Raw genomic sequence first — 12,214 nt, forward strand, 5'->3', positions numbered from 1 at the left:
GCAGGGGATGTTCCAGTTGTGTGTAAGTATCAGTCCACTACCTGTTTAATAATTGCCAGCTCATGTATATCATGGATAGGTATGGCTAAATATGCCTCATGTCCACCACAGCGGCAATCGAGTGGGCTGCGAAGAAGGAGGCCCATGGCAGTCGCCTGGAGAGGTTGCGACACGAGGCAGGTTAGTAATACTCTTGCATGTACTGTCATAGGAAATAAATCTAAAAGTATTAGTAAATTAATTGCCTGTATAAAACCTGTATTGTTTAAGGCAAGTACTGCATACACCAGAGAATATGTCAGGAAAAGACTCATATAGTATATACAAAAATAAAAGCGTAATAGCCTGACAATAAAGGTCTAACTGCTGGACTGCATGCGTACACATTGTTATCATATGGTAATGCAGATTTGCATTCACGTAATAGTACTGTTGTACTAAGCACTGTTACCCACACCATGCACCATAAATATAATGTGTAGGAATGCCTGTATATGATTGGTGTAATCCCCAGAGGCTATTTAGTACAACTGAGAAACACATAGAAAGAAAACAGGGAAAAGGCAGACAACAAAACCTGAAGAGCACATGCAACTGAGATGTTAATTGTTGTTTTTTTAGCACACAGCCATGGTTCAAATCCTGCCAGTGGTAGTAGTCTGCATACAGAATCAAACCCCACAACTGTACTGATATGTCCAGAATGTCCAGTAAAGTGGCCCATACGTGTTTCCTGTCAACCTGTCCCCCTGAGAAATCAGTGGGATGATCCCAGACATATAGGCAGCAAACAGGAAATATAACTGATTGACACACATCTATGAGAACAACGCTGGCACACTAGCAACTCCCCAAAACCTTATGAGACTAAGAAGCCATGTATGTCCCATTTACACCGCCATCTTATCAAGCAGTGGCCAGAGTGTGTACAGTTACAGAGTGAGATGTATGTCCGTAATAGTGATATGGAATCTGGTACTGTGTGTGGCAACAATCAGGCAGTGCTAACAAACATTTCTCCCACAGGTTTGTCAGATACCAACACTGTGCCCAGAAATACAAGAATGATACCCTGTACCGGTACTGTTTACATTGGTACTGTATGGCATTGTGAGTGATGCAGTTGCTCTGACTAATGAGGTATTACGCATCACTGTCACCCACACTGTCGTACAAAATATAACTGTCTAGAAAATCTATATAAGAGTGTTGTAATACAAGGTCTGAATGCAAAAGCACAGGAGAATTATAGAACAGAAAGCTGATAAGAGATATACAACAATATCTATATAGCACACACAACTCTGATGGACAGTGTTTAAGTTGTAGTAGACACAGCCATGGTCTAAATCCTGGGAGTGGAAGTAGGCTGCATACAGAATCATACCCCACAACTGTACAGATGAGACCAGAATGCCCAGTATATGGGCCCATATCTGCTGCATATCCTCCTGTCCCCCTTGTAAGTCTGTGGGATGATCCCAGATGTTTAGCCTGCAAACCTAAAAGAACTAGGCTGGATTGAACTTCCTAACCAACTTGTACTTCAACAGATCTTAATTGCTTATAAGATTCTATATCAGCCAACCAACACACCAACACTTACTAGCCTTATTTCTCCATACAACAACCTACAACAACTACGTTCCTCAAATAAACTTCTGATTAATATTACCAAACCTAGCAATAATGCAGGTGTCAGTTTATTCTCCAACTCTGTTGGAAAAACATGGAATAAACTACCCTCTGATATCACTTCTTTAACCTCTTTCCAACTTTTCAAATTTCAACTAAAGATTTATCTCAATAAACACTGGCTTTGCTCCTGCACTAATCCTGACTAATGCCAACTCTTCTCTCTTCCATTACCCTTGTTAACAAAAAAAAAAAAAAAAAAAAAAAAACCTTTATTTTTTATATTATCTGGTTAACTTGCTATGATGTCATGTGAACTTTTATGCCAATGTATTTTTTTATCTGATTATATTATTGTTTTTATTTCCTATCTTTCTTATGTAACCATTTATGCCTTTTTGTAAAAGTGTACAACTGATGGAGCTTTTCTCCCCGGGCCTCTGCTGAAAACGGACATATATCCAGTTGGACTAGCCCGGTCAACAAATGTAAAATAAAAAAAAATAAATAAATAACAGGGAATACAAGTGGTTGTCCAACATCTATGTGAACAAACCTGTCACTGTAGCAACTCCCAAAACTGTTAGGAGAGTAATAAGCCAAGTATGTCCTATCTACACCCTTATGTTGTCAAGCTGTGACCAGAGTGTGTACAGTCACAGAGTGAGATGTATGTGCATAATACTACTGTGTAATCTGGAACTTTGTGTGGCAACATTCAGGTAGTGCTAACAAACATTAGATACGAACACTGTGCTGACAAATAAAAAACATCATACCCTGTACTGGTACTGTTTATTCTGGTATTGTAGTGAATTGTGGGTGTTGCCATTTCTCTGAATAATAAAGGATCACTGTCACCCACATTGTGCTACATAATATAACTGTGTATGAAAGCATGTATATGTGTGTGTCAAGTTGCTAAAGGTTGGAGAGGGCAATATACTAGATATGTCCCAGTACACCTGCATGTGGTCAACACATGGCCAGAGTCTGTGCAGAAAGAGTTGAATAGCCATGTGCACAACATCAACCCAGAATCTGGGAGTATGTGCAGAAACAGTTAGTTACTGTTAACATACATTCCCTCCACAGGTATACCAGGTAAGAGGTGTATACTGCAGGTAAAACCATTTCATGTATAACGATGATGATAGCCATATCACTGACCAAACTAAGGCCACAGGGTAGTGCAGTAAGACTTGTAAGGTACAGCTAACAGCACTGACTAGGAAAGTAATGTGGACTACAGGAAAATACTAGTTGTTAATTGACATCTTTCTCTCCCCTCACCTTATCTCCTACAATAAACAACATACCCACCCCAACCAGTATGTAATGAATCCAATGTTCTGATAATGTCCTGTTGTTTGATATATATTTTAATTGTTCCCATGCATGTGCTATATTGAATTATTCCAACATTGGTGTCATGGTGCCATCACTGTACCTGGATGCTGTTCTTATAATCACTGTGGTCCCATATATGCCTATGTTCTGTTTGCTATGCAACTGTTCCGTATACATACAAATACATACATCTATAGATAGATATGTGTACCTCCATATGTCTAAATATATACAGCAAGTTATATATATATATATATATATATATATATATATATATATATATATATATATATATATATAAGCAGCTATATATCTATATAGGTATATACAGACATAGTTTTAGATATATGTAAGCAGATATATGTCTTTATAGGTATATGCGGACATACATCTGTAGATAACAATGGGAACATAACAAAAACATATATGTCTACATGCACCGTTAATGGGGTTGAGAGGCCCCAATCAACATACGTCTTGTACGAATATGTATACCCCCCACAGCCAAACATGTCTGCCCTGCTATACACTACCAACTGTTGCAGATCCCATAACCAGGCCCTGACATGACACGGGCACAAGATATTTACAGTACTCCATCCCATCTGTATGGTGCCAGGCTAGTATCAGTAACATATCATGAAGTACAGTCTGGCTCCCATAAGGAATGTACAATGTGGAAGCTATCAACATCCCTAGGATACATATACACAGACACATATATGCAGATACAGATATATATATATATATATATATATATATATATATATATATATATATATGTAACTACACATACACACACAGAGATATGTATAGTAAGAGACATATGTAGAAGGTGCACACAATATAGAACAGCCACTATGCCTACAGTTACCACCTTAACAACTGGACACTGTTTGAGCCACCCATACAAATGACAATTATTGCCTGCAACATATACCCATAGAGAGGTCAAAGGATATAACACCACACACAGGTTTACATAAATGGGGAAGCTTTATTTGTGTAGTATTAAAGTTGTAAATGCCATGCCACATAGCTGTTTAGACACTGACATACATATAAACAGAGTAATGCAACTGTGAAACAGTTATATGAATGCAGTAGTCTGGAACATTTTACAAATATTGCTGTCCAGGGTGAGGCCTTCAAGTAGTATAATAGTAAAGACAGAATAGGCCACAGGATACCAAACAATCAACAGTAAGTAATGCTGATGTATAGTTCAGCAGCCGCTATCTACACTCTGTACACAATCCCTAGGGGGTAAAGAACTCAGTTGACACAATGGGATGTAACTGTTACATAACAAGGCATAACCGGCCCCATCACAAGCAGACTGACAGACAGAACAGTCTATGTCAGGAGGTGGTAGGCCTGCATTTACCCAAGGTGGATTGTATGGTACTGTACATCCAGATACCTTAAGACAGCATAGATATGGTGTGTGTAGGTGGTCATATCTGCATTTAGCATGTGCGCCATTTGCTACTGACAGACATCCTAAGGACATCATAGGACAGTACCACTGCTAGCATGTAAAGCTCCTGCGGAATACAGCAGAGATATTGGCCAATATATGTGGACAGTCTGACACACTCTGGACAGTCCAGAGGTATACACTGAACCCCTTAGTGCAAGTCATGTGGATCAAGCCTGACAGTGTGGATGTTAACAGTCATGTAGATGGGTATAACACATAACTACTGATACACATTTTCACCCATAGGTTATGCATTCACACACCCCTGTTCATCCTGACACACGATAACCGCTGGTACAGAGGTGCCATGGCCACGTACTAGCCACTAGATATTGACATACATTTGTACAGCATCCCAGTGCTCTGTCTGACATACATGACTGCTATGGTGGCCCAGCAGCAGTACATCTGGTAAGTATCTGGACATGACATTTCACTGTGTAAGTACACTAAGCTGCTAGGCATGTAACAACGCACTGTGCAGGCTACAGGCTGGCTCAACACTGGCCTACATTTCCTATGGGGGGATGCACATGTGCCACCATATATAGCAGGCTCTACAGGCATGTCACAGCACAGAGTATGATACACCAGTGTGAAGGTGCATAACCACAACCAATGTGAACACAGCCACAGCCACATATGGTAAGCTAGCATAATATTACAGTATATGGACTACCTATGCAACACCATCCTCATATGTGCCACTCGCACTACATATACTGGGCTGCTGCACAGTGTGGTCTGATGGCTGTCTGTGGTATGGGACATGTGTGTGTATGGCCCTACAAACATGTAAGCCAATAGAGCAACATACAGTGGAGCAGCATGTAACATCAGATGGAACAGGACCAAGAACAATGACATCTACCACAGTCTGTACACAGGCCAAAGTACATATTAACAATACACACACTGTCGGCAATCACCATATGTACACTGACCTCAGTACTGTACACACAACCACAGAATGTCCAGGTTATGTCATAAAATATAACCCCTACTATACATGACAGATGAAGCAGTCTGATATCTCACTGGCTTGTTATCAGATATGATGTCATTAATTATGGTGTACAGCACATATGCATCTCTAACTGCATGACATATGTACAAAGATTGACAGAGTTGTGGCTGGAGGCACATACACAGGGCCAATGTTGACATGTTGATGTGATAACCTCATACATTTACTGTTGTAATAGGGTTTCTTGCAACATATGTCCTATGAGGGGATATGATGTCAGTAACTCTCATGGCTGTCATCATCTACAGATGGCAATACTCACACTACCTTTTGCAGTTCACAGGTAGGTACTCTGTGGGTAACACATGAAACAAAAGGCACCACACAATGCCCAGTCTGCAGATGACCCTACAGATGGGGGTTTCCTCATAAACATAGCACTGACATGGCAGGTATTAAAACATGTAGGACAGCCATATCAACACACATCCTGTTAAACCAACATTACTCCAAATGCAGTATAGCAGCACTAAAAGTCTGTAGTCAGGTCAGGCACATCCCCCTCATGCGTTTTGCCCTGTTTCCACAGTGTATGTTGTTAGAGGTAAATCCCCAATCCATCTGAAATGCTGTTTGCCAAACAACAGATCGAGTTTCTGCTCACAGTAAATGTAAAGGCCCAGCACCATGATGTTCCTAGATATTGGAGTGTGTTTCCATGCAATTGGCTATGGGAATGTTACCACAGCTGTTCCACATGCAATCAACTAGAGGAGGGCTGCAACTCATACAGAGGCCATCAGCTAATCATGAGCATCACTTAAAATACACATGCTGCTGCCTAAGCAAAGCAGGTATTAGTCTCCACATTCACCAAAGAGGGAGTGAGAGAGGCAGACAGAGGCAAAGTAAAGTCAGGGAGGGGTGGGAGAGTAAAACTTAAGCATGTACAGGGTATAAAACCCCTGACGACTATGTAGTGCTATCACATGTCTATGCAGTTATTGGATGCACCACATAGGTTACATGTTGAGGAGCCCTCAAAACATATATGTGATGATGAGTGACATCTGCAACGGGGATATGGTAGCAATACAGTAGGTGTAGTACACGTGCCTGTCTGCATGAACAGGTGTCAGTGTCAACACACCCACACTCTCACAGGGATGCACACACATTGACATACTTGTCAGGGCCAGGAATACAACTCATCACTAGTGAGACTGCCACAACACATTGCTATGAAGGTATCACATTCACTACATTGGTCATACAGCGGTTATCTGGACAAAGGGTATGTGGAGGTGTCTGACATCAGACAGCATGTTTCAGTATGCCAATGGGGGTTGTAGTGAGTGTGAATGTTGTCATATGTATCATACAACACACACACAGACACAGGGTGCCAGTACTGACATGCATGGGTGCATTGCTTCACGGGTGTGTAGTGGTTGACTGTGGCAAATGGCTATACAAGGCTAGGTGATGGTTATACCTTGGCATCAGGCCACATGACAATGGTCTGCATTGTGGCTCAGGGGTGAAGTGTCTGGATTTACCCACAGAGGTGGGTATTGTATTCACCATCCAGTCACCTGGGTGACTGTTGCGTGTGGCCAATGCTGTGCATTTCTTTCCATGTATGTGCTCCTTAGTTCATGATATGGATGGTGTTTGGGATGTGCACACCTCCCTCATGCATGTAGAGTGACATGTGGAACTGTGCCTGGGGTTCTGGCCCATGTTGCGTACACAAATTATTATCATCAGATGTGCCAGTCCTGGCCTCATGTGGCAGGAACTGTTAATGAATAGCAGGTTGACCCTGCATCTACACTGATAGCATGGTACTGGTATTCCCTCATGTCAGTGGCATCTGTCCATACAGGGCATGTTTTTCAGGCATGGTATGTCCTTTGTGGGTCACATTTGATGGCACCACAGGTGTTGAAGGTATCCAGTGGGGAACATGGGGAAGGTGCACTGTTGGTATGAACATGCCTATTGGACTGATGGATGGGATGCCATGCCATCTGTAGCCCACTGCAATCACACCATGGTTACTTTAATTGGGCAATATGCAGGGTACTACCAACATAGCAGCTGTTGCCTAGGCACATGTGTGTGCAAGTGTGTGTGTGTGTGTGTGTGTGTGTGTGTGTGTGTGTGTGTGTGTGTGTGTGACATTGGTTGAGAGGTTCCCTGGGTAATACTATGGTTGCTCACTGGCCTTGATGTCACATGTAGGGGTATAGATTTGCACCCCAGCCTCTCGGCTATTTCACATCTGTTATCCCTGTATGGTGGACATTGTGATATATACTAGGGCCACCATATAAGAAATTTGCAAAACCCACTCCACATTGAGTCCAGTTGTTACACACTCACACCCACCTCCACACAGCATACGAATTACAAACATAGAGTCACACACACCTGTCATGTCTGGGATTAGAACTCCTACCTAACTAGTTTATTACACTATACAGTTATAGGGCACGTCATGGAGACTACTGGAGTACTTCTTCCTCAAAGGTGTATTTCACAGTGAATGGCATCAGCAGGATAGCCAATGTAGGGCATTTGAATTGTAGTGAGCTTGACTAGCCTAAAATACATTGCTCCCTACACAGACATAGAAACACGTGCAACACATCCGCAACTGCCATGTGTGAGAATAGAAACCCTGCCAGAGTTCTATATCACACTACAGCATGAAGCTGTTATATGACGCACCATGGGGATTATTAGAGTACTCCTGCCCCATAGGTGTATTTCAAAGTGAATGACATCAGCAGGATTGCCAAAGTAGGGCATTTGAATTGTAGTGAGTGTGACTAGCCTAAAATGCATTGCTCTCTACACAGACATAGAAACACATGCAAAACCTCCTCAACTGCCATGTGTGGGAATAGATCCCCTACCAGGTGAGTAGCCTAAAAAGCATTGTTCTCTATACAGACACACACACACACACACACACACACACACACACACACACACACACACACACACACACACACACACACACACACACACACACACACACACACACACACACACACACACACACACACACACAGAGTTGTCATGTCTGGGATTAGAACTCCTACCTAACTATGTTATCACACTACAGCAGTACACAGTTTTAGGACACACCACGGAGATAACAGAGCTACAGCTTTCTGAAAGGTGTATTTCACAGTGAGTTACATCAGCAGCCTTGCCAAAGTAGGGCATTTGAATTGTAGTGACTGTGACTAGCTTAAAAAGCATTGCTCTCTAAACAGACACATACGCAGTTACCATGTCTGGGATTAGAATTCCTAGCTAAGTATTTTATCACACTACAGCAGTACACAATTATAGAACATGCCATGGAGATTACTGGGCTACAGCTTTCCAAGAGGTGCATTTCACAGTGAATGACATCAGCAGCCTTGCCAAAGTAGGGCATTTGAATTGTAGTGAGTGTGACTAGGCTAAAAACATTGCTCTCTACACAGAGATAGACACACACACACACACACACACACACACACACACACACACACACACACACACACACACACACTTGCCATGTCTAGGATTATAACTCCTACCTAACTATTTTATCACACTACAGCAGCACACAGTTATAGGACTGCCACATAGATTACTGGGCCACAGCTTTCCGAAAGGTGTATTCCACAGAAAATGACATCAGCAGCCTTGCCAAAATAGGGCATTTGAATTGTAGTGAGTGTGACTAGCCTAAAAAGCACTGCTCTTTATACAGACAGACACACACACACACACACACACACACACACACACACACTCACTTGCCATGTCTGGGATTAGAACTCTTACCTAATTAGTTTATCACACTACAGTAGTACACAATTATGGGACACGCTACAGAGATTACTGGGCTACTGCTTTCCAAAAGGTGTATTCCACAGTGAATGACATCAGCAGCCTTGCCAAAATAGGGCATTTGATTTGTAGGGCATGTGACTAGTCTAAAAAGCATTGCTCTCACACACACACACACACACACACACACACACACACACACACACACACACACACACACACACAGAGTTGCTATGTCTGGTATTAGAACTCCTACCTAACTAGTTTATTACACTACAGCAATATGCAGTTATAGGACACGGCATGGAGATTACTGGGCTACAGCTTTCCAAAAGGTGTATTTCACAGTGAATGACATCAGCAGCCTTGCCAAAGTAGGGCATATGAATTGCACTGAGTGTAACTAGCCTAAAATGCATTGCTCTATACACAGCCAGAGACATACACAGTTGCTATGTCTGGGATTAGAACTTCTACCTAACTAGTGTATCACACTGCAGCAGTACACAGTTTTAGGAAGCATCACGGAGATTACTGAGCTACTGCTTTCTGAAAGGTGTATTCGACAGTGAATGACATCAGCAGCCTTGCCAAAGTAGGACATTTGATTTGTAGTGTGTATGATTAGCCTAAAACGTATTCCTTGCTACACAGAGACACACACAGAGTTGCCATGTCTGGGATTAGAGCTCCTACCTAACTAGTTTATCAGACTGCAGCAGTATGCAGTTATAGGATGCACCTCAGAGATTACTGTGCTACAACTTTCCCAAAGGTGTATTTCAAAGTGGATGACCTCAGCAGGCTTATCATAGTAGGGCTATGGGGAAGGCAGTGTGTGCATAGGCCATAACCCATTCATCTAGAGGTTGACACACCACATGGGGGCACACGCAGGGTTATATTACACAGGCACGTGTATACAGCTGCTAGATAATGACTGCCTTGTACAGTCATGTTGCACAGCTAGCACTTGCACCACATAGTCTGTAATGCTGACAGATACCTGTGGCTAATATCTACAGTGAGTGACATCTGAACCTCATGTGGTTGTAGCCATTTGGCTATGTGCTGGGTGGGACAGGCCTCATAGTGGATGGCTCCTTGTCATAGTCACTCTCTTCCACACATCTATGTATATCTACTTTTGGCTTATTATAGTGTGTTGTCCTTGGATATATGCCTGTATTCCTTTCCAGTGTGTGTGCAAAGCATGAGTGGTGCATACTGAGGAGTGTCTGCACTAACATCTGCAACTGCCAGATATGTCTGGTCCACTGTTGTTTGCAGACATGGGTTTCATTTGTATAAGTGTGTGAGCATGCCCAGTATGACCTTTCAGTATGTTGTTGTCTGACATTGCCTTCATTTCTATAAGTGTATGAGCATGCACAGTATGCCCTTCTGTATTTGAATGTGTGTTGTACACCTACAGATAGCAAACTGTTTCTGCAGGGTATCCCTCGATCATTTGGCAATATGGGGACAAAGTGTGCAGGGGATAGTGTGTACTGTAGGTGATTGTGTCTGTGCTGCTTCAGCTACATGGTACTGCTGTTAGCAGAGCTATTCAGACATGTGTACTGTTATAAACAGTGATGTTTTCCGTCCTTATGTACTATAAGGTGGACATTCCTGCTCACAGTGATGTATTGGGGGACAGGAGTGACTGCAGCTGTGTGTGGTATTGTGGGCAGATGCCTACATATTCATGGTAGGTTATTCCATCCTGGAGGAGGAGCTGCAGACACTTGCTGCTGGGTCTGTGTATCTGGTTCAGCACCTTGGTACAGTGCTGGCAGAGGATCCCATACTTGTACATCCATCAACATGACAGTATGGCCTTATATTGCTATGGTAATACCTCACAGCTGTACAGATTCATGCAGTTTACCCAGAGGCAGGGGCCATGAGTCAGGACATTACTCCTATTGTGGTGTATGGGCAGGTATGTAGCCACCCATTCATGTGTTTACAGGCAGGGATAGTCTGTGCGCACAGCTTTGTGTCGGACCTTGCACATTCCATGCTGCCCATGCTCCTACACCCCCACCCCTGTTATTCTATCCTCTTCCTTACATTATGCATACATTCTCTGCTACTTTCCCTAAGGTTATCACTCCATCACAACTATGTGTTAGTGTTGGTCCACAGTTCATGCAGTGGGACATGGTGGACATGTTACTGTGGTTTGTCCACATGACCTTGCATATGGCTTATTTTGAGTGTGTTGTGTTATTTGGGTTTCCATGACATAACATGCATTGGCAGTACATGTGAGACACAGGCCCTTGGTGGAGGCCCGTGGGCCATTATGTGTTGATGTGGGCCAGATGTGGCAGGCTGTTACATTCTGTCAGTCCTACATTTTCTGACCGCCATACAGTATATTCCCCTGGGACAACAGGGTAGGTGTGCTAGGTGTTCATGCCAATACCTTCTATCAGTCCTGATCAGGTGGTGTGAATGCTGGCAGGGTGCTATATACAGCTAGCAACGCACCTTCATGGGACACCTGCACTGCATACTGCATTCTTTCACTATTGCCATCTACAGGTGGTGTCATATTGTACCCATTCCCCACAGCAGGGGTACAACCAGAGAGGTACCTGTGGGTGGTGTTTGTGTGAGTTGGGGGTATGTGTGCTATGGACACTACTTGCATCTGACACACAGATATGCATTTGACATTCCAGTTATGCTTGCATATGCAGGTACATCAGCTGTTTCCCAATACATCAGTCCTACCTCCTTTGTGATCTGTGAGTATTTGGGCAGACAACATTGGCATCCCCTACTACAGGACCAGATAATGTGATGCATACCTGTATGTACAATTCCAAGGCTATGTCCATTTCACAGTGACACAATATATATGTATGTCTGGAGTACTTTCCCCTGTGTACTACTTGTATATCTAG

The sequence above is a fragment of the Protopterus annectens genome, chromosome 17.part0 (assembly GCF_019279795.1).
Source record: "Protopterus annectens isolate FY-2018-M chromosome 17.part0, PAN1.0, whole genome shotgun sequence".
Lineage (NCBI taxonomy): Eukaryota > Metazoa > Chordata > Ceratodontiformes > Protopteridae > Protopterus > Protopterus annectens.